Source organism: Vombatus ursinus, unplaced genomic scaffold (assembly GCF_900497805.2).
Source record: "Vombatus ursinus unplaced genomic scaffold, bare-nosed wombat genome assembly UNPS02014807.1, whole genome shotgun sequence".
NCBI classification, from domain to species: domain Eukaryota; kingdom Metazoa; phylum Chordata; class Mammalia; order Diprotodontia; family Vombatidae; genus Vombatus; species Vombatus ursinus.
In genome coordinates this window covers 23,804,417-23,828,402 of record NW_020954585.1, presented here as the reverse complement: position 1 = coordinate 23,828,402, position 23,986 = coordinate 23,804,417, and the positions used below count along the sequence as shown (strand labels likewise).

General features: G+C 46.0%; 1 protein-coding gene across 8 annotated transcripts in view; it reads right to left on the bottom strand.

Annotated features, from left to right (window-relative positions):
* Nucleotides 1-23,986, bottom strand: part of RAI1 (retinoic acid induced 1) — a 309,205-nt gene that overhangs the window by 23,188 nt on the left and 262,031 nt on the right. Inside the window, exon 1 of one of the 8 annotated variants that reach the window (XM_027874453.1) lies at nt 18,065-18,141. The exons of 6 other annotated variants lie outside the window; for them this stretch is intronic. The gene's annotated coding sequence lies outside the window, so the exon portion shown is untranslated. Of the gene's footprint in view, nt 1-16,480; nt 16,557-18,064; nt 18,142-23,986 lie in introns of those variants that run through there. One more of the 8 variants, XM_027874452.1, reaches the window with a different exon arrangement.

Below are 23,986 nucleotides of genomic sequence, written 5' to 3'. Positions count from 1 at the left end.
CACACACACACACACACACACACACACACACACACACACACACACACCCAATAACCTCCTCTGTCGATGCGATACCATCTGGAATCTGTCTGTTCCTTAAAGCAGAAGTCTATTAGAGCATCAGTGAGCCACAGTAGGCATGAAATGTCCCTTTTCCCTATTCCCAGTTGTGTTAGGGATGGGACAGCCGCACCTGCCTCATGTTTTAGATATTATAGATAGATAAACAGATTATGTGCCCACGAGTGAGGGAGTGAATACTAATGAAGGATAAAAGAGCAGTAGCACTGGACGCTGAAGAATTCTCTTTATCCAGTAGTGAAAATGCTGCAGGCATGTCCCCAGCATGTGTCTAAGGCAGTCAGGCATAAACCTCCCCTTCAAGCTCTCTAAACTGCTGGGTGTGGGGCACACACAGATGTGCCCTTTACCTATCTTGAGGTGGGCTTTCTAATTCCTCTTCAATAGGAGTCTAGGGACAGGTCAAAGTCATGGCAATATACTGTAGACCTATCTGACTTACAAGTTAGTCCTGGGGGGCCTGACCAACAGCAAGTTCCTTTACCCTTGGAATGAGACCCTTAAATGAGATGAAGTCCCAGGATAGGGAATTAATTTGGGAGGAAGTCTTGAATGCCTTTACATTAAGGCTAACCACACGTGCCTTTTCTTGAAAATCGAACTGCCACTCAAATCAGAAGCTCTAAAATAGGGGCCAAAAAATACATTTTTTAAAATAGCATAACCTGGGAGGCATCTTGGTACACAGAAAGAATTCTGGGTCTTGTTTTCCTCCTGCAAAATGAGGAGATCATCGTCTCTAACAGGTCCCTTTCTGCTCTAAATCTGTGATCTTCTGATCCATACCAAAACGAAGTGTTTAGTCACTCTAGGTTAGAGGCGGCTGGCTGGGGTGGGAATGGAGGAGAGGACAGAAGGGTTACAACCGGCTGCAGACATGCTTTTAGCATATGTTTCCTCATGGATCACAGGAATGCCTTTTGGCTCTGGAGAAATTGAGTCAAGGTTTTGTCTCCTCCCTTTGGCACTCTGCTCTGATCCTGAGAGACAATCTCTCCCACAGAGCTACGTTCCTTGCCTGGACAACTTCGTGAGCCACCAGACAGGAAGGATTCTCTCAGCCTAGATTCACCTAATCAATCCTAAGAAAGGTACTTTCCTCTTTCTCATATTCAAACCTAGAAAAGAAGGACACGATGCTTGTTCCTAGAGCTCTTCATGGGAGCACTAGGGCAAAATGTTGAAAAATTGAGAGAGAGTGAAGCCCTGAGAAGGGGAAAGTTTTACTGTTCTTCAAATGGATACTCTTCTCCCATGGAATCACCCTCCTTTACAAACCCATTTTCCAGTTCAGTCATCCATACATTTCCAGAGCATATCCCACTGCAGTGACTAACATGGAGAAAGGAAAAGCACAGGGTGTGGGAGTAGCTAGGCTAGCCTGAATAGCAAACAGAGAGAACGGACTGCTCTCCAGGCCACTCCAGGAACAAGCTTGAAAGAATCCATATGTTCTCTCTAGGTAAACTGAAGTCATTGCCTGCTAGTGCCCTGAAGCCAGGGCTCTACTGGAGCTGGAGGGAATAGCTTGTTCCTTCTTCACTGATGAAAAGACATCACACTCTGTGAAGCCAAGGCATGGAAGAAGAGAAAGGGAGGGAGGGAGATAGAGTGTGAGCCACCTGGAGCTCCCAGAAATTTTTGTGACTGCAAGGACAATCTCTCCAACTAGCCGGTCTCCCCTGTTTTACCACAAACCCACACACTTTCAAATCATCTCTCATCTGGGCTCTGGATATTAATATTCAACCAGGGGAAGTCCCTTCCCCTTCTCTCTCTCTCTCTCTCCTCTCACTGAATTTATTACAAAACACTACTCTAACAAGGAGAAGAGCCTTTTGCCCTAATTCCCTACTTCAATTCCATCCCTAGGTGGCTCATATAAAATATTACACAAGGTGTCCACAGCGAAGTGCCAAATCAAAGTTACACAGAATAGGATTTTGATCTTTGTCTGTCTCCTTACCACACATGAAGCAAAGTTTGAGTTCCCTTTAACATCTCCCCCAAGGGAAAAAAAAGTTTCTAGTTTGATTTTCTTTAAAAGAAAGAAAATTCAAAATACTTTTCCTTTCAAAAAATTCTTGATTTTCAGGGGAAAAAGGCAGGCACATTCTCATACACTGAAACTAACCAAGTACTGTAGCCTAATTTGACTTTCAGGCCCAGTCTCCCTGGGCAGCTTGAAATGTCACCCAATCAATCAATCAATCAATCAATCATTAAACATTTATTAAGCACTTACTATGTGCCAGATACTGTGCCAGGTGCTAAAGACACAAAGAAAAAGCAAAAACAGCCCCTGCCCTCAAGGAGCTTATATCCTAACTGGGGAGACAACATGTACTTTGATAGGCACTTGTATGAAACCTATAGATTGGTCCAATTACTCTGGAGAGCAATTTGGAATTATGAAAACAGAGAGACCCTTTGACCAAAGAGTCCCCAAGGACACTGATGACAAAAAAAGAAGGTTCCATGTCATCAATATATTTATACCAGCCTTTTTTGTGGTAGGAAAGAACTGGAAATAAAATAGATATACATAACCTGTGAAATGGCTCAACAAAGTGTGATGCATAAATGTGATGAAATATTACTGTGCTGGTAAGAAATGATGAATATGATAAATACAGAGAAGCATGGGAAGACTTATGTGAACTGATGTAAAATGAAATGAGGAGAGCCAGGAAAATCAGTATATGCAGTAACACTAGGAAGAACAATAATAGTGAAACAACTAAAACTGAATGCTTTGAAATCCTAATGATCAAGTGCCATCCTAAAGAATTATGAGAAGATACCGGCCCTTCTTTGAGGAGATGGGAACCTTAGACTTTTCTGACATAGGCTCACGGGATCTCCAGTTGGAAGAAACCTCAGAAACCATTTAGTTCAACCCCATTATTTTATAGATAGGGAAAGCAAGGCCCTGGAAAGTTAAGTGACTAATCCAAGTAAACACAGGCAGGATTTAAATACAAACCCTGTGAATCTAGAGACAAGAGTGTTTCCACTCAGCAACTCCGCCTTTGGCTAGTTTTGTTGAACTTTCTCTCCTTCTTTTTAAATTCTTTATTATGAGAGCTGTCTCTCTGAAAGCGGAAAGGGGAGGGATGTGTGTGATACAGGGGAAAAAGGCAATTGTAAAAGTAAAATATATCAATGTAATACAACAGAAATTAATTTTTTTAAAGAAACATTCAAATGAGTAGAGGGGAACTTGGGGAAGGCACTAGTATATGGGGGAACCAGACCCAAGATGATTCTCATTCTTGCCAGAGACAGAGCTACCACTTTCTGTTCACATATCCCACTAACAAGACTCACCCCCCCTACTTAATTTTTGTCCTTGTGCTTTGGGTCATAAGGGAACCTTTTTAGTCAGGTAAATCTCCTGCTCTGGGGGACAAAAGTAGTCAGTTTTCCCCAGGTGGGGTGGTAGCGTTTGCCCAGCTCGACTTGGGAAGGTTGGACTGCTCTCATTCCGCTGTACCCAGCATATTTTATGAGCCCAGAATGTGTGAAACTCTGGGCTGTTCCAAATGAAACTGCCTGCACCTTTTCCTTTGCCTCGTATATCTGCACAAATTACATTTCGGTTTTTATTAGTCCCAGATTGCTCTCATTTCCTGCTGAGTGTCCTGTGGATATCATTAACATTTCCACAGCTTTTTTTTTTTTTTCACATTCTCCAAAATACATTACCAGAAACATTTTTTTTAAGGGTGGGGAAGGGGTGGCAATATTGATCATCTCTCCCCCTCCAAACCTTTACCCCCCCCAGTCCATACTTTCCCCTCCCCCATTCAATCACCGTAGTTACTGCAATGCTGCCTTCTTTTAATTTAGCTCCTCTGTATTATAGTCAGATTTCCCAATACACACAAGCAGCTGGATGCGGTTAAAGCATATATCTCTGAGAAAAGACAGTTCAATTAAAATATGGTAAGCCCAGTGCTTGGTTCCCTGATGGAGAAAGCAGGCAAAACACTCCCCCAACCACCCTCATGCCTTCCGTCTGCCCCCAAAGAAAGGGAGAGAGGGAGAGAGGGAGAGACACAGAGAGAAAGGAGGGGAAGGGGGGAAGGAGAAAGGGAGGGGGAGGGAGGGGAAAAATAGAAATCAAGGAACAAAGGGACAAAAATCAAAGAACAGCATCTGGAAACAAGAAAGAGAAAAAAGGTCCTTCAAAGCTAGCTGAGGAAGTGGGCTTGAGCTTGGGAAAATGCTACCCTGCCCCTTTAAAGGCTGTCTCGAGGCTGCTTATCAGCTCTGTTGTTATTACTTATTATTATTATGATTACTTTTCAAGAGAGCTTGGTTGCTGGGAAAGGACAATGAGGGAGGGAAAGAAAAAAAGGGAGGAAGCCGGGAAGGGAAGAAGGGGGGTGGGGGTGGAGAGGAATTGTTGAAAGGAGAACAAGGCCAGAAAGAGGACACCCTGTGGAAAAATCATGGTTCTTGGGCTGGGGAATAAGGGGGTAGAGCTTGGGGTGTTAGCGTCTTATTTCAGCCCTGTTCAATTTTCCCTTCTCTGACAGAGGAAGCCACAGGGTGTGTCAGAGACAGGGGCAGCAGCTTTCATCTCCCCTCCTCAGAATGGCCCCTTTCTCTGCCCTCCTATACAGTTAACATAAAACTGAAGAGAACAGAATACATATGAATGCGTATCCAACACGGAGACGCAGTGTGTGTTGTAGGGTGGGCCCAGAGCGGCTGGCAGCTGATTACCTGTGAGCTCTAGGTGAAGGGGAAAAGGATGATTACCCTAATGCTGGCAGCTACCTTCTCATAAAAATCCCCTTTTAAATGGCCTGCCTTCCTCCCATTCCCCACTCCCCATCCCCCAGCCTCCAAGTGGCCAGTGACCTCCATTTGCTTCCCCACTGAGTACCAGGAGCTGAGTCCTCAGAGCTGTGGGGTGGTTTTCATGTCAGTCCACATTCATGGCAAATAAGTTCTCTGTTTGGGGAGGCAGTTTCAATCCCACCTCACCCACGATGCCTGCCTTCCCATATTGTGAATGTTGGCACTCGACCCTAAAAAGGAGCTGTTCTCTTTCTGAAGTGAATTTGGGTGGGACCAAAGGAAGGGGTAGTTTACCCCCAACAGAGTTTCACGTTTGGTGGAGATGGGAGTATAGGAGATAGGAAAGGTAAACTTTTCCAGTTTGTTTTGGCTGCCACAGGCAAAGTCTCAAGCAAAATCTCCATTGATGGTTGTTGTTCAATGAAAGGGACAGGAGTCTCAGTCTATTGCTGGCTGTGACATCAATATCTGAGGACTTGCAAATCTATAACTGGATGATGCAGAGGCCAGAGCAACATTCTGCCTCAAGCACCTTTGGTTTGTAAAATAGCCCAAGGGATGAGACCAGAAAAAAACTGGACTTTCTGAGTCAGTCTCTCACTTTTTCTCTCTCTCTCTTTTCTTTCCCTGCTTTCACTGCCTGGGAGGGGACAGAATAAGGCCAGTTTCAGGGAAAGTCCCTAGCAAAACCAAAGGCAGAGAAGGCAAGGAACCAAGTGCCTTTCGCAATAATTACACGATACTGACAGATTCTTTACTTTCCCTTTAAATTTTGTGGAGCCAATTTCATGCTTTATATATAGGTGATGGTCCCCAACTCATTCCTGGGTACTTAGCTTGTCCTTTTCACCCCTCACACTCCTGTCCTAGAACCCCTGGGCTTCCCCCTATGGCCTAACTCTCAATCACCTCTCTCCACCCTTTACTGCATCTTTCAGTCCCAGAGATCTCTCTCAACTCCTCCACCCACCCATCACAAGTCAAGACTGGATTCCCTTTGGAGGGAAACATTTCGGATGACCTGCTCAACTCCTCAGAATGATGCCTCGGCTGAGAAAAAGTCGGTTCTCACGGGTTTATTTGGAGCCAGGGAGTTGGGAGTCACCCACTGCAGGAGCCTTCCTGCAGGCATTGGGAGTGTCCTGGAGTAATTCTGGAGTCTGGGAGTGACTCCACACATGCTGCTAGTGGGGCCTGGCCCAGCCAAACAAAACCTCCTGATCATCCCCTCCTGATGTCCCATCTTCCCTCCTAACTCTCTTCCTTTTTTGCTTAGGTAGGGTTGAGGGCAATACCGAATTGGGGAAGTGAGTCTAGAGGAGCCCCTGAGGGCTTCCAAAGGCTTTCAGAAAAAGTTGTGCAAGATCCCAGAAGAAGGAAAAGAGAAAAAACAGAGACAGTCTTCACAGCCCCCAAGGGCCTTAGATCTTCTCAGCCCATGAGGAATATCTGCCCATAACATTCCTTTTATTTTCTCCTCCCCCCCCCAATCCTTCTCCTATGCCCCCCCCTTTCCTGACAAGCCTCCTGGGCAGAGAGATCAGCTGCTCCTCAGTGATGCACAAGGCAGGGAGGCATAGAGGGAGGGAGAAGGGAGGTAAGGAGAGAGGAAGGCCTTGGCCTGGCTTGCTGTTACCACGGCAACGACCCCTTATCTGTCCAGCACCAGGAAGAAGGGAAGCACAGCCAGGGACGTGGCTTGTCAACTGCTTAGGTTTCCCTCACGCCCTTCTTCCCACAGTTTAGGGTTGAGGATAATGGCCTGTGAGGGGCTGGGGCCTCCCCAAGTGGGCCAGAGGGGAAGGCAGCTGCTGTGTAGAAATGAGGAGGGGGGTGGGAAACAAACAATACAGTGTGTGAGAGGGTAGTAGGAATGTGGGGAAGCTTTCGGTATTGCAAAGGAAGGGCCCGTGAAGGGGATCTCCTCCTCAAAAAGTGGTCATTTCAGAGCTCAGTGGTTGCTGGGTTTAGGGGTGCAGTGGGGTTTTGAGGGTGGGAGGTGGTGCAAAGGGGTATTTTGTTTTTGTTTTTGTTTTTTTGCTGTCTCTCAGACTAAGCGTGAAAGCACTCTCACTCACTTACTGAAATGTTTTATGACCATTTCTTACTTTGTTGGGGAAAAAAAGAAGAAAAAAATCAACCCACCCTAAACCTGAGGAAGGGGAAGAGGTTCTCTCAGAACACACAAGGAAGGAGAAAGGCTTGAGGTCCAGAGGGGACAAAGGGGTCCGTTCCTGCCACCTTAGGGCAAGGGAAGTGCTTCCCTCTGGAGGCAAGAAAAGGAGGGGACCAGGCCAGGGATGAAGCTATTATGGGGGCTCCCCCTAATGTTACTGGCAATGAATAATAAATAAATGATTAAAACCTCAATTAAAATGATAAACCATTAGTCACATTTAATTGTTGCCATGTGGGGTCTCATTTAAATTTGAATGAGTTAGGCCAATAAATGATAATGGCAGAGATTATGAGCTAGGGTCCCTATGACCACTTGGGGCCCAGAATATGGCACCCTTCCTCCAGGTCATGCTCCCCCATTCCCCCTTGGAAAATTATTTTTTTCAATAAATATCTTTTTTCCCCTTGACTCCCTTCCCCTTATTTGAAAAGAAAAACAAAACCTTTGTAACACATACGCACAGTCAAGCAAAACCAATTCTAGCATCAGTCTCATTCTGTGTCTTAAATCTACCATTTCTCTGTCAAGAAGACCACCCTCCCCCCCTTTTTAAGCTGGGCACTAAAAGAGGTAATTGGTTTAGTGAGGCCTGGGGAGACCACAAGGTATGGTGGAAAAGATCACTAAATTTTCACTTACAGACCTGGTATGGATCACGACCTCTGCTGTTTCTCCGATTCCTGTGTCATCTTAGACAAGTTAACCTCTCTGGGCCGCAGTTTCTTCACTTATAAAATAAAGGGCCTTTATTTGTCTCCTCCAGCATAAATACCAGAAGGCTAGGATTGTGGGAAGAGTGTGTTGGGAATTTCTTACTTCTTCTCTGAGGCTAGTTGAAGGAAATGGTTTGTTGAGGGCAGAAGAAGCAGCACAGATCTCCACGGCTCTGTGGTCAGGTCCTTAGCTCGTACACACACACTTCAGTGAAGCCTTTTGGAGTCAGAAATACTAAAGGGGTGACCCTATCTAAGAAGCCCTGGAGGAGAGACTGTCCTTGCTGTATCTGAGAGGAGCAAGAAAAATGAATCAACTGTTTTCCCATCATCCTACTCCAAAAAAAAAAATCCCTAGTGCAGAGACCTGCATTCCCTGAATCCTCATCTTTTTATCCCTCTCCCTCACAGAGGAGTCACAGAGAGGTCTCCACTGAGCTCCATTCTGTACAGACCAGGCTGAACCCTGCAGAAGGGTGCAGCTGCCAGTCTGGGCTGGAAGGAGGGCCCTGGAGGGGGGGGCTAGGAGTCCAGTTTGGTGCACATGAATAGTAAGAGGCAGGCATACAGGCAAGACCAGCATGATAAGCAGGGAAGGATTCACACATCCTTTCTAAATGTCAGTGACCTAGCAAGGAGATTGTATGTGTGTTGGGAGGAGAAGGGGGGAGGGGGAAGGGCTAGACACTTCATCCCATGGGAGGGGTATGAAGTATTTGGCCAGGTTACTTCAGTACTAAGGAATTAGGATGATTGGGCTTTTTATTTATTTATATTTTTGGGAAGGGGCAGAATCTTGAGAAGTAGCCTCTTAATAATAGTTAGCTTTAAGTAAATAGTGCTTTAAGATGTACAAAGCGCATTAATAAATACTACTTTATTCTCACAACAACCCTGGGAGGTAAGTGCTAAAATTTATCAATCAATAAACATGTTTTAAGCATCTGCTATGCAGTTAGGCAGTGTGCTAAGCGCCATAGATACAAAAAGGAAGCAAAAGATAGTCCCTGCCCTCCAGGAGCTCACAATCTAATATTATCCCCTACTTTATGGAGGAAACTGAGGCAGACAGAAGTGAGAGAGTCACACAGCTAAAGGAGTCTGAGCCTGGATATGAACTCAGATTTTCCAACTCCAGGTCAAGCACTCTGTCTATGTGCCACTTAGCTGCCTAGAGAAGTGGGCTGTGCCTTTGAGTCTCCCAGATGTGCCCCTCCAGCAGATCAAGTTGTTTTCCATCTCCTCAAAAAAGGGAGGATATAAGCATTTATTAAGTTTCTTCTATGTGCTAGGCACTGTTCTAAGTGCTTTATAAATACTATCTCCTTCACACTCACAACAATCCAGGAAGGTAAACGCAATGCTGTCCCCACCCCCATCCCTTTCAGCCAGAGACCAAGAAAGACAGACAACAGCCCCATCATGACAACCAAAGAAGCCTTCACATGTTTTGCATGACTTCACATGTATAATTGACAACATATTGCCCCAATTGCCTCACTAAAAAAAAATTAAAAATAAATAACTAAAATAATAAATTTATTAAAAACAAAACAAAATAAAGAAACCTTCATACCAGGGCTCTAGGCCTACCTGCTCCACTCAGCCACTCAAGTCAATATGCCTAGTTCCTGCTCAGACAGTGAGAAGGAGTCTGTTACAAGGAGCTGGGGTTTCAGCACCTGGCTGAAGGCAGACCCATACACACCAACTCAACTGGAAACATTGTGTGGGGTGGGGAAGAAACCATCTTCCGAGTTCTGTGAGGTCTCAGCAGGAGGGAGGCTGGGGGAGAGGGATGGAGGCAGAGGTAAGAGGCATGTTAGGATTAAAGATTAGTCTTCTGCAGTGTTAGTGAAGGAGGGAAAGAAAATGTTCAGAGCACCTATTATCATCTCAGTGCTAATCAGTCTCTCATCCACAATAATTTTTTAAAATTAATTTTATTCGACGCCAAACCCAAAGCATTCCCCCATCCCCAACCCCCCCCCCCACAAAAAAAAGAAAAGAAAAGAAAATTGCTGAGATGCAGAGAGATAAGCCATAGGGTACTCAGGAGAGAAAGGTTCACTCTGATAACCCTCGGTGTACATGCCTTATTGTCCACCTCTCCCAATAGGTATTTATGGGAGACATTTATGTAGCTAGTAGGCTGACAAATTTCAATGTGTGCTTTTCTCTAGTAGTAGGGCTGAGCCTCGATGAGACGGTCTTCTCACAGCAGGTGCATGCAGGCTTTGACACGGCTCCATTCCCCTTACCTCCACCCCTCCTAGCTCTTGGCCTCTGCCTGTGGCCTTGCTGGCTGACGTAACTTAACAGATGCTTCAGACCCGGAGCCCAAGTGAAGGCTTGTTTCCCTAGGAATGCTGTAGCAGATTCAAGAGAAGCTGTCTACAGAAGCAAAGCTAACATGCTGTTTTCAGAGGCAGAGAGTGGCGGGGTGGGGCTGGATCCTAGCAGCAAGCCAAATCTAGGGGTTTGGGGTTGCCTGCTTGAATTCTCCTTGGGCTGCTGTGTTCTCCAGGATCAGAGCTTTCAGTTAAAAAAAAAAACCGGCGTAGAGAAGTTTCTAGCCTTGGAGATAGCTGTCATAATGGAAATCGATACGCTGCTGCTGCTGTCTTAGTGAGTCTGCAGCCAGTCAGACTGAAACAGTGGCAGGGAAAGAAATGGAGGAGAGAGAGGAGAGGGGAAGGGAGGGGAGGAGAGAAGGGAGGAGAGGAGAGGAGAAGGGAGAAGTGGAGAGAGGAGGAAGGAAGGAGTGAGAAGCGGAGAGAAGAGAGGAAGGGAGGAGAGGAGAGGAGAAGGGAGGAGAGGAAAGGAGAAGGGAAGGAAGTAGGAGGAGAAGAAAAGGGAAGGGAGGAAAGAAGAATGAAGACAAGAGAGGGGAGAAGAAGAGAAGGAGAAGGGAAGAGGACAGAAGAAGGGAGGAAAGGAGAGGAGAGGAGAGAGAAAGAGAGAGAGAGAGAGAATTTTTAAACTTTCCTCCTTCCCATTCACATTCATTCCAACCTTGAAAATGCAGTGGTGACCACTAAAAAAAGAAATCCAAGTATGGCCATTTTCAGATACTCTTCCTATTCCCCCCACCTTCTCATGCAAAAGTTAAGAAATAACCTTGGAACCATAGAAGGCGTTCTTTCCTAGCTCTGGACTATTTTACCCAACTGGAGTTAGGCAGAAGTAAAGCAGTCAAGCCCTCAGGGCTGGGGTTGGGGCAGGGGAGGGAGGAGATCACCAGGCATGATCCTGGTGAGGGATGCTGGTTGCTGGCTAGATCATAAGGAGGTCTGCTGACTGGATAATGTGAAGACAGTTACCACTCCAAATATAGTTTTTTAAGCCAGAAACAACACAATTTGAAAGGCTCCATCTTGGCTTCAATTAAGTAGCAGCATAGGTAAAAGATCCACATATGGTTAAATTAAATCCTCTTCCATTATATCCTGAGAAAAAGCCCATTCATTGGGTTCCAAAGATGCAGACACGAATAGATGGGGGAGCATAGAAAGGAGTCCCTCAAACTGATGGACATCCAAAGAAGTCTAGAGGTGAGCACCCCTGGAGAAAATTTTCTTCAATTTCTCTGTCTTTCTGGGACTCAGAAGATTCACTTTCCCCCTTATGCTAGCCTCTTACAATCTCTCAAAGAATTTGAAGTAAAACTCTTAGGGCCAGGGTATGGGATAATAATAGTAGTAGTAGCAGCAGCAGCAGCTAACATTTATATAGCACCTACTACATGCCAGGCACTAAGCCAAGAGCTTGACAATTATTATGAGGATCTAATTGATCCTCACAACAATTCTGGGAGATAGGTGCTATTATTATCCCTATTTTATAAATGAAGAAACTGAGGCAAACAGAGGCTAAGCAACTAGCCCAGGGTCATAAATCTAGCATAAGTGTCTGAGGCCAGAATTGAATTCAGGTCTTCCTGACTCCAGGCCCAGGCCCAGGCCCTTAGATTAGCAGGGAGTACTAACCACTGTCTGATGGGACCCTCCCCTCCCTCTGTCCCTTCATTCTCTATCTCTCTCTTCTTCCTTTCTTCTCTCTTTCTCCTTCCTTCCTTCTATCCTTACACTGTAGAGGGTACTGAAAGCTGAGAAGAAAAGGTGGAGTATGGTTCCTGCCCTACAGCAGCCTCCACTGTGGTTGGGGAAATAAAGTGAGCACACAAAACAGACCAGTAATAAAGCAAGGCCAAAATGAAGAGGACAGTCAGTGCTACATCGATCCAAATCCCCCTCAGTGGGGGTTGGAAGGCTGGGAAGGGCTGAACTGACTGGAGAAGGTAAGATGTGACCTGGGCATTGAAGGACGGGTAAGATTTGGATGGGTAGAGGACATTCCAAGAAGGGGCAAAGTAACAGCAAAGGTGCAGAGGAAAGGAATGAAGGAGCTATATTGAGAGAACAGGAAAGAGAACAGTCTGACTGGAGAGAGGTCTGGCTGGGGAGTTGTTTGATGTAAGATTTGATAGGAAGGATGGTACCAGACTGTAGAGGTCTTAGAGCTCCTGGCTCAGGATTTTGGACCTTATCCTTTCAGCATCCTACCAAGTAGGTCCCTTCCAAGAAACCAAGTTATCAACCAGCTATGTTGAGAGGTGGGGAAGTAGGGAAAGATAAAAGGCAGGCAGATGACTGATGGAGCTGCTGCAATACTTAGAGGAGAGGTGATGAGAAGCTGGAGTAGGGTGCTAGTCATGGGAACAGAAAAAAAAAAAGAGATGAACATGAGGGAGAATGTTGGAAAGAAAAATCAAAAGGACTAGAAGAAGCAAACCTAAGGAAGGAGTCAAAGTTTTTTTTCCCCCTCATTAAGGGTCATGCCTTTTCTGATCACAGGCCAGACTGGGTCAGCCTTGGACAGGGGAAGAAAGCAGTCACTTGTAGGATAATTTGGGCAAGGGAGTGTTGATTTTGTAATTTAGGTGGAGAAGAAAAAAAATAAATGTATCAGAGGTCTAGGGAAGATGGGGAACATAATTTTCAGGCTAATAGGCATTTTGTGCTTCCTGAGACAGATATGACCTTTTCACGAATGGCTCCTTGGGGTCATCTAGAAGGCGCCCATGGGCCAGATGGATGTTCCCTTGGCAGAAGCTTAAGTTTATATTCCAGGCTCTCAAACAATGCTTTGCAGAAGGCCCCTGCAAACCCACTATATTCAGAGACATCTTTACCATGGACCCCATGATACATGGAGGGGACCTCTCCTGGGGCCCCCAAAATTGCAGCTGTTTCAATAATAATTATGCCAATGTCCTGAGGCTTCTCTCATGCTCTTCCTTTCCTTTCCTGCCAATATCCATAATCTTCTTTCAGTCCTTTACTATGGTTTTTATTACTTCATTCTTTCACCCAATCCCCAGATGACCAGTCTTCTTACAGCATCAAATACAGCAGTTAGTGCAAACTCAACTCTAATATATGCATTGCTAGTATATAAGAACTGGCTGTGTCTCATCATTCATCTCTTTACTCCAGGCCAGGGCTGCTCCAGGCCTCTCCCAGTACTGCCTCCTGAAGACCCTGAAATGGTAGCTTCACTCAGGGATAGACTTTGAAGTCCAAGAAATACTGCTCATCCCTCACTGTAGGGAAAAGAAGGGACTGTATGGTATCTATAGACTGTTTGCAACCTCCTTGCTGGAATAAAGATTAACTTCATAGGCAAGGCCTCCCTGCTAGATTGATATCCTTTTCTGAAGAACCATATTCATAGTCTGGGCAGGGGTCATACCTTTCCCATGTCTTCCTATTTGGACACCCAGTCTTTATCTAGGTTCTCATTTCCCAAGGGGGACCTGCCTCCTTTTACACTGGGGAAAGTGAGAGGTCACTATTCATGCCTTCTAATGCTTCTGAATCTGGGGATTGGAGCGGATTGGGAGGGAAGGGAGCTCCACAATCCTCCTCCTCACCTCCTCCCCCACAACCCCAGGGGGAAGGAAGCAGCCTGTCAGTCCCGCCAGTGTCAAACCCGCATGCTGCCTAATTGTGAGCCAGCAGAGTTTAAAGAAATGTTTTCTGGCCCAGAGCCACACCACAAACTGCTTGGTATAATTTTATTATTAAGGGGGGTGAGAAAGAGAAAGAGAGAGCGGGAGAGAGGGGAAAAGAGGCAAAGGGAGAGGAAGGAGGAGAGAGAGAGAGAGAGAGAGAGAGAGAGAGAGAGAGAGAGAGAGAGGGAGAGAGAGAGAGAGAGAGAGAATTGCTTAGTCCAAGTCAGCTGGTGGAATATTTTGCTAAATGTTAGAAATGGGAAGGTTTTTCAGTTGGCAGTATGACTTGGTTAATTGCAAATTCACCCTCTGCTTATGGTAATTAAAGCTGAACCCCAGTTCTGACAATTAGGGTTGCGACTGAGCGATTAACCCTTTCCTTAACCTGTAGACACACAGGGACAAATAGCCTCCACCAGTTCTTGCATGGGGGTTGGTCAATCAGGAGTCCCCAAAGAGCTCTGGTTAGAGGTGGACTGATAGCCGCCTAGATTCTCAGTAACAGTAGCCTAGACGCTCTTTGACAGGAGGTGGTAGTGGGTAGGGAGTAGAGAAGAAAGGGACTACGGTAGGTCTACCATCCCAGCATTTAGAGGGTTAAAACAGCACCATGAGTTTCCCAGTCTTGGTTCTTGCCAAACTGGGGCGGGGGGAGGGGGGGAGTCGGGGGACGACTGTGTAGGGGAAGAGAGGGGAGAATGGATAATGTGGGAAGGAGATGCTGTTTGCTGAAACATTGCTCCCTTGCAACAGATGTTTTGTCCGTGTTAGACAAAAGCAAAGAGAAGAGTCTCGAATTTCTGAGAGAAAATCAAGCAGACTGGTAGGATCACACATTTAGAAGAGCTGAAAGGGGCCTTAGAGATCATCCAGTTCAACCTTCATTTACAAATGAGGAAACTGAGGAGCAGTGAAGTTACCCTTGTGGGCAGAAAAAATTTCACCTTTTTATTTATATTCCCCTTATCCTCCCCTCCTCCTCATTCTCCCGGTTTGTTTTCTTTTCTATGCACCAATCTCGGTCTGGGTGGTGTGGAAGAGGACGGAATGCAACAAAAGAGCCGTTTCTCCTCCCGCAGCCCAGCCCGATGACCCGAGCAAGGTCACCCCGACCTCACCGGTTCCGCAGCCAGCCAGCCAGCCAGCCAGCCCGCCCGGGGGGAGGAAGCCGCGGAGAGGGCTGGTGGTGACACGCTTCCCCAAAGGCCCTCTTCCCCCCTCCTTTCTTCCTTTACTCGCGAGGCTGCGTCCCTTCAGATCTCTGCTAATTAGAGACTCGGGGAGAAAGGATTCCGGAGCTGCGATCGCCACGAAGCAGCGAAGGCAACCTCGGGCGCTCCCCTCCCCACCTCACCAGGGGGACCCCAGAGGGCTGGGTTTCAAAGCTCTTCCCCCTTCCCCCCACCCCCGCGTGGGGAAAGGAGGAGGAGGCAGAGAGACAGCCGCTCCCCCAGCCCTCATCATTCATCTCTCTGATTCCCTGCTGTACCCTCCCTCGGAAGTCAGCCGAGTGAGGCAGCTGTTCCTTGCACACTTCACTTGACCACAGATGATGATAAATGAGGCTGGGGCTGTGCCGCGGATGGGAAGAAGAGGGGTGGGGACGGGGCGGGGACCTCCAAGCGGCTGGTTGCCACCCCTTCCCCTCAGCTCTTAGTCCCCTCTGCCGGATTCCCGGCCCCAAGTGTGTAGAAAGCCGAGGTACCACCGTTTCCACGCAGCCCGTGCCAATCCCCAGGACAATGTCATTGATGAGGATGAAGATGATGATTGGAGATGAATAGTAATAATCAAATCAGCGAATCCACCACTCCCTTCTCAACCCCCGCCAGATTGGGGTACCGTTTTCCCCATTCCCACCTCCTGCTTTCTCCCACTCCCGACGAAAAGGAGGTACCATATCCGAGAGCCTGTGAGATCCCTCCCGATTAAAGCCCCCGAGTCCGTATAGTGCGCGCACTTGGAAGTAGCGGGACCCCGCGCTCGGTGCCTCCAGCGCGTCGGTAGCTGCTGGCTGAGAACACCACCGCGGCTCCTCCGCCTCCGCCTCTACGAAGCCTCCTTCCCCGCCTCCAGACGGGCTCCGCCTCCCGAGCCCTCCCCCGCCCCCGCCCCTCCCCCCGACAATAGCTGTGGATCCCACCCCGAATTGCTAATGCCTCGGTTCCCGCTGAGCCCTTCCTCCCTCCGCTGTGCTTGCCCCCAGCCTATTAAAGATCGTAAATAATGGATCTCTTCCCTCGCAGCCGTGGGGGCCGGGGGGCAGGCGCAGGAGTGGGCGGGCGGCGGTGGCGGCTGCCAGATGCACTAGGCACTCCTCCGGGGCTGGGGCTTAGGCTGGAGAGCCCCCGGGAACCCTTCCGCATTCAGGTACGGCGAAAGGCAAGCCAAGGTGTGTATGTGCATCTAGATATATAAACACACACACACACACACACACACACATACAGATCACAATATGCAATCTATATTCCATACATAATGTTGTGATTTATACAAAGGAGGAGAGACGAAGGGAAATCCCGCTCTGCCCGCCTCCCCCAGCGCTCCCTCCTCTGACAGCGAACGCTACGAGAACTTCCCATCCAGAGAACGTTATTTTTAACCTGCCCCCCTTCTCTATTTCCCTGTGGTTTGCAAGATCGCCTGCTCTAGATTTGAGGACGCGGCGCTCCTCACCTCGCTCTACAGCTCCCGGGGCTTTTGTGCGGCACCCCTCCTCCCTCCTCCCCGGCTCGGGGATCTCACAGATAAATCACTGGCTGAGAAGAAGCGATTATGAACAAACGTTTCTTTCTGCAAAATATTGAAACCGTGTGGTCTGAGGAGAGGAGCAGGGGGCGGGGAACGCGGAGACAAGATCCGCTTTCTTCTTTGCTCCCCCCCGCCCCCCCAGGATCTCGCAGACACGGCTGTGCAGCTTTCTCCTCCCTCTCCTGTCCTTTTCAGGAGCAAAGCAGAGATTGTGGGTTTCAGGCTCCTGGCTGAGCCGCTGGAGAAATGGCCTGCGTGTTTTACAATCCCCGCGCTCTCCCTCCCCATCCCCCTCGTCGTCCTTTTGAATTCCTGATTTTTTTCTCAAGCTCCCCCTCCCTCCTGGCCCCCGACACACACAAAGTTTAGCTCTCAGCGAGGTCATGGGTCAAAAGGACAAAGGTCCTCGCTTCCCAAGCTGCCAACAAGAAACCAGGTGCCTCCTGGAATCTGCCTGGGAGCCCCTTTCCTCCCCTGAGTTTTCTCCTGATCCTCCCACAACTCCACTCCATTTCCTGAACATCATCCTTCACCCCCCCCACTGCTTATCTATCTCCTGTCCTCCAGCTCGCCTTTCTTTATCTCTCCTCTCCTGATCTTCCTCATTCTCCAACCCCTTCCCCTCCATCCCTCCTTCCTTATCCCCCTCTTCCATTTCTCTTTCTGCTCCTTAACTCCCCTCCCCCTACTTCTGCTCTATCCTTGTCTCCAAACTCAGGCAGAAGGTGGTCTGTACCCCTGGATGCTTAGCTCTGCTGCAAGAGGAAAGTCACTTGACTCACACATGTCCTGTGACATACCAACCTAGCCTAGTGAAAAGAAGGGGGGTGGGGAGGAAAGCCCAGAACCTTCCTGGAAACCAGCTGCTACTCTAGCCAAGGAAAAAAAGCAGGAGAAGGATGCTAGGGGCCTGGTGCAGCTAAGCTTCTGGGGGTTTATTTCTACCCGGTCTCTCCTATTCTGCTTTCTCCTCCATTCACCAAAACAAAACATCACCAGCAGCACCAATATCAACAACAATAAAAACAAGCCACACTAACAAACCACTCCAATCCAAACGCTGACATCTTGGGATGGTATGATAGCCATACTCTCATTACTGGGTGTAACTAATGCCATTATGGGGGGGGGGCAGGAGAGGGGCTTAGCTGCAAAGCTGTACTGATGAAAAATGCCACCCCTCCCCCAGATCTAACAAACCTCAGGCTAGTCTAAGAGATGGGGAGGATTTTAAGAATACCTGGGTCTCCCTCTAACCCCCCTTCATCTTTGTTCCTCTTTCTCTACCTTCCCTCCTACCTTAAGGAATGAAAAGCAAGCCTGAACTTTCCGGCCTAGGCCCAACTCCAAAGCTTAACAATTCTCACAAGTTGAAGGAAAACTGAGGGGATTACTGAGATAATTGGAGGGGACAGATCCCACTCTGGATTCCAAGCTACCTAAAGTACTGCCCAGGTCTTACATTTTCCCCCTCCCGGGCTCAGATGAGGAAAGACTCTCCTTCCTTACCATCCTCTTCCAAACACTGTAGTCCATCTGGAGCTCTTGTCCTGGGTTTACCAAAGGCCATGTGGAATGAAAAGCTGATGATTCTAACCTTCATTCATCTCACTCAGGCTCAAGGATTGCAGCAGAGAGAGGTGAGAAGCTTGGCACTCAGGGTGCTTAGAGCTGCCCCTGGCACACAAGGATGCATGAAGAATACAGATTGGAAGAGCTGTTTTCTACACTGCAGATTAGTGTGCTGATAGGATTCTATACAGCAGCACCTGTTTGTCTGCTTGTCTCAAGAAACCCCTCAGGCCTTAAATAGCTGGGAACAGTGACCAGGAAAAAAGCCACTGACTGTTCAGCCTTGATTTGGAGGTGGGGGTAGGAGTGGGGTACAGACCGATGTGAAAAGACTGGAGGCATTGCACATTCTGGGGGGGGCAGAAAAGGTGAGGTAGAAGTGGGGGGAGAGAACAGAGGGAAAAAAAAGAGAGGAGAGAGAAGAGAGAGAGAGAGGAGAGAGAGAGAGAAGAGAGGAGAGAGAAGGAGAGAGAGGAGAGAGAGAAGGAGAGAGAGGAGAGAGAGAGGGAGAGAGAGGAGGAGAGAGAGGAGAGAAAAAGGAGGAGAGAGAAAGGGGGAGAGAGAGGATAAGAGAAAGGATAAGAGACAGAGGAGAGAGAGGAGAGAGAGGAGAGAAGAGAGAAGAGAGGAGAGAGAGAGAGAGAGAGAGAGAGAGAGAGAGAGAGAGAGAACATCTTAGCTTGTGTTCTTTTCTATCCTTCTGGGATAATATTGCTGGAACATATGGAGTCTACACTGTCCTAAGAATTACAATTACTGAATATTTCTCATATGAGGACTCAGGTCTTACATTTCTCTAGCACTCCTTGCCAGAGACGTCCTCAGAACTAGGTGATGAGGGCTCCAAAGAGGTACAGTGCGAAAGGAAACTCAGACTTTGAGTCAGGAGACGTGGATTCTAGTCCTGACTGCCTTCACCGGCAGGCGACCACCCAAGGACTGGAGCAGATGAAGTCTAAGGATTTGACACTCTATACATCTGTCTTCCCCATACTATACCTCCCCTTTCTGGGATCTTTCCTCTCCTTTTGGGATCCTATCTCCTTTTCTCTCACACTACCTCCACCATCCTGTAGGTAAACTGAACCTAATGAAGCATCCCATTATTAGTCTATAAAATCACTGAATTAGCTGGCAGAAGACCTGGATTCAATTCTAGCACTGAAGCTTGCAGCTTTGTGATCTTGGGGAGGGGGAAATCACTCCACTGCTTTAAGCCTCAGTTTCCTTCTCTGTAAAATGGGGACAATATTTGTACCTTTTTTCCTACAGGGTTGTTGTGAGGAAAACACTTTGTACGCTATAAAGGTTTGCAAAGGTATGAATTATTTATTATCATTATTTTTCCTGCTCCATTCCCTCTTAGAGGTATTTATATTTTTTAAAAGAGTGAGGGGAGGCAATACTTAAACAAAAACATAAACCTATGGTATTAGAATTTCAGACACTATGGAACTGTGGGGAGGGGGTGGGAGTCTAGGACTTTTTATTGCTCAAATTCCACCATACAGGTAACCAGCTACTTAGCTTATTTATAAGAATGAGCCTACCTTTTATCAAAGACACCTGAAAGCACTTTATGCATGTTGGACAGTGAGAACCTACTGGGGTAAATGGTATTACTCCCAGGGATTGAGCCACTCAGACACAGAAAGGGCAGGAGGGGGTGGAGGGTGAAAAGGAGTGAGGAAAGAAGAGTAAGCCTAACTCCGAGGCCTCCTTCTCTAACCATCTGATAACACTTGCTCCTTTGTTCCAGGTCTGATTGGCTTCTTAGAGTCTCAAGTAGAAGGCTGCTTTGTTATCTCCCTGTGCCTTTCAGTGAAAAAGCCTTCCCTTACACTCTCCCTCCGAATGAAAATCTTGCGGTTCCGTCCCTGCACCCCATCTACCATATATCGTATTACTCACACATCTAAGGAAGAATCTTAGCTTGATGTTGTTCAAGGCCCTCCACAAGCTGGCCCCGGTTTTTTTTTTTTTAAGGTTTTACTATCTTTATTCTTCTATTACTTGCCCATTCCAATAATGAAGCATACCTCCTCCCTCTTCCAACCAAGAATTACAGCTAAGCAAAACAAACCAACACTTTGGCCATATATGACAATGTAGACACCAATTCACAGCTATAGTCCACCACCTCTTTGCCAAGAAAAGGGAGCTCCATCTCACCAGTAAGTCCTCTGGAGTCTAGACTGGTCACTGCTTTGCTCAGACAGTCTATGCCTGTCCTCACCGTTTTCCTTTCATTACCATTCCAAGTATACCTTTCTATCCTCACCTTTCACTAAAAGCCTGGATAAAACCCTGCAAAAACATTCTACACCTTTTGCCCGTACCCACCCCTCTTCACTGAAAGATGAAGAAAATTCCCTATAAGGTCTGTTTTCCTTCATTGTTCCATTTCCACCACGGTAAGTTACTGTACAAGAGAGGCTTTGAGGCTTCCCTGTAATACATGACTGAACTCATTACAAAATAAATAAGTACCATAGTGAATAGAATTTTCTGTCTTTAAAAAAAATGTTCATTTATAAAAAGTGATGTATTTCAAATCCCCCTTCATGGCTGTCCACTTTGCCTACCCCGAGTCCTGACTGTTCCCTATACAAACCCTGGGCTATAGCCAAACCAAACATATCATGTCCTTGCCCACCCCTGCGCAATTTCTCAGGCAATGGACAGGATCATGACATCACAGAATTTGGAACTGAAGCAACCTTAGAGATAATTTGGTTCAACTTCTTCATTTTACAAATGAGGTTAACTCCCACTTCAATCTCTAGGCCTCCAGATCCACATTTATAAAATGACCAAACAAGAATTGGGGATTCTTAACCTGGGGTTAGTGACCTTGTTTTTTTTTAAATAATTTTACAACTATATTTCGATATAATTGGTTTATTCTGCATTTTATTTTATATATTTAAAAACATCATTCTAGGAAAGGACCTAAAGGTTTCACCAGACTGCCAAAGAAGTCCATGGCACCAAAAATGTTAAGAAATTCTGGATTAGATGACCTCAAAGATCTCTTGTAGTTCTAATATTCTCATTCTGAGTTTACAGAATGTTCTCCTTTCTCTCCGTCTATCAAAATTCATCCATCAGTCAAGGACCAGCTCAAGCACCACTTCCTCCAGGGAGCTTTCTTGATCACTGAAGCTGGAAGTGCTCTCTTCCTGTAACTAAGCTCTTGTGGTACTTATTGTCTGTGCTACACATGTAAGGAAGTGGTTTATTTTTGTGAATTTGGGGAGGGTGGCGTGACCTGCAAATTGGTGGAAATATTACAATTTTTTCAACAAAGGGGCTGTCCTATTGGAAAAGCCAAACAAATTGTGGGCTATGAATACAATGCAATATTGTTACCTTTAGAAATGATGAAATGGACAATTTCAGAGCAAAATGGGAAGACCTTTATGAACGGATGCAGAGTGAAGTAAGCAGAACTAGGAAGATGATTTACACAATGACAACAACATTGTAAAGAAGAACTACTTTGAAAAATTTTAGAACTCTGATCAACTAAATGAAAAAGCACAAGTCCTAAAGAAAGTTGAAACATACTACTTGCCTCTTGAAAACAACAACAAAAAATTAAGATACATTCCCATTTTTTAGGTTCCAGGAACCATGTCTCTACAGGTTGTGTGTATTACTTGCTTTCCTTTCATTCATAAAGAGTGGGGTAGGGAAACAGAAGTTAGTTAGTGAAGTGATTGTGTAGTAATATGGGTGGAACCTATCACAACATTAAAAAGTTTCCTGCTTGGCTAAACATGGGATTGGAAAGGTATAGCAATGAACTCAAAGACCTATTGGGGGAATTACAAAATTAATGTGGAGGTGGGGGTGCTCTGGGAACAAAGATATCATTTTCATCTGGGGTCAGGAGGAAGATGGATGGCCTAGTAAGCATCATGAAGGGCGAAGGTAGGCCCAGGGAGCTTTAGGAAGATAGTCTACTTTAGGTCACTAGTTTAGGACCACCTAGAATGGGACATTTATTTTAATGACAGATCAAATGACCCCATTCCATTATATTATTTTTGGATAATTCTCATTTATTTTGTAAATATAAGCCCTAGAAAAGGCTCCTGTAGTCTGGAGTTTATGGAGGCAGAAGATAAAAGAAAAAGAGGGAAGTGGTTGCAACTAGGCAACAACTCTGAGTGGATTGAATACTGGGCCTGAAGTCTGATAGACTAAAGTTCAAATTCCCACCTCAGACACTTAGTAGCCATGTGACTTTAGGCAAAATCACTTAAACACCATCTGCCTCAGCTTGCTCAACTGCAAAATGGGGATAATAATAGCACCTACTTTCTGGGGTTGTTGTGAAGATCAGATGAGATAGTATTTGTAAAGCACTTGCCTGGAACATACTAGTCACTATATAAATGATAGCCACTATTATTACTATTAGCTACAGTTAGGCATCCAGATGTGGGGACAATCAGAAGGGGATCAGGTAAGTAAGGTTTGGGTGCTATAGTTCTCTGAACTCGGAGCCAAATAAGTTCAGGGACCAGGGAGGTCCAGGAGGCACATTGCCTCAAACAGGAGTTCAGGAATCTGGCAAGTTTAGAAAAGAGTGTAAGGTTCACAAACCATGTCTAAGGGGAGAATGCACATGGAATAGGGTCAATCACCAAAGACAAAATAGATAATTTTTATTACATGAAATTTAAAAGCTTTTGCAAAAACAAAATCAATGCAGTTAAAATAAGAATGAAAACTGCTGGGTGGGGAAAAAAATCTTTGCATCAATTATCTGTGATAAGAATTGGTTATTTCAAATGTATAGGGAATTAGCACAAATGTTAAAGACATTCTGCCAAATATATGTTCAAAGAATGTGAACTCAAAGAACCGCAAATTATTTACAACAATATGAATGATTGTTCCAAATCACTACTAACAAGGGGGCAGCTAGGTGGTGCAGTGGATAGAGCACCGGCCCTGGATTCAGGAGAACCTGAGTTCAAATCTGGCCTCAGACACATAACACTTCCTAGCTGTGTGACCCTGGGCAAGTCACTTAACCCCACTGCCTAGCCAAAAAAAACCAAAAAACAAAAAAAACCAAACCAAATCACTACTAACAAGAGAAACACAAATCAAAATAACTCTAAGGTTTCTCCTTACAGCCAGCAAATGGACAAAGATGACAAAACATGGAAAAAAAATCAAAGTTGGAAGAGCTTTGAAAAGATAGGCACACTGTTGATGGAGCTGTGAATTAGTCCAGTCATATTGGAAAACAACTTAGAATTATGCTTTTAAAAAAGTGACTAAAATGTCCATACCCTCTGATCCAGAGATGCTAGCTATAGGAATATACCTAAGTAGGTCAAATACAGAAGGGTTTCATCTACACAGTAGCACTTTTTGTGGTACCAAAGAAGTGGAAACAAAATAGACACTCATCCATTGGGGGATGGCTAAACAAATTGTGATTTATGAATGTAATGCTACTCCACTTCGAGGAACAATGAACATGAAGAATCCAGAGACGCAGCGGCAGACTTATATGAATTGATGCAAAGCGAAATATGAAGGACTAGAAAAGAACAACATATACTATGACTACAACAGTGTAAATTGGAAGAAAAACAACAACAAACCCCACTGAACTGAACTCTCTGTGTAATTATATTAACCAATATTGACCTGAGAAAGTCCAGAAAAATGCACCTTTCCACCTCACACATCACATCGGCAAAGATGACAAAAAGGTGAGACAGCAGTTGCTGGAGGGGCTGAGGGAAATCATGACCCACTATTGGTGGAGCTATGAATCTGTCCAGCCATTCTGAAAAGCAATCTGGAGCTAGCCTCAAAAGTCATTAAATG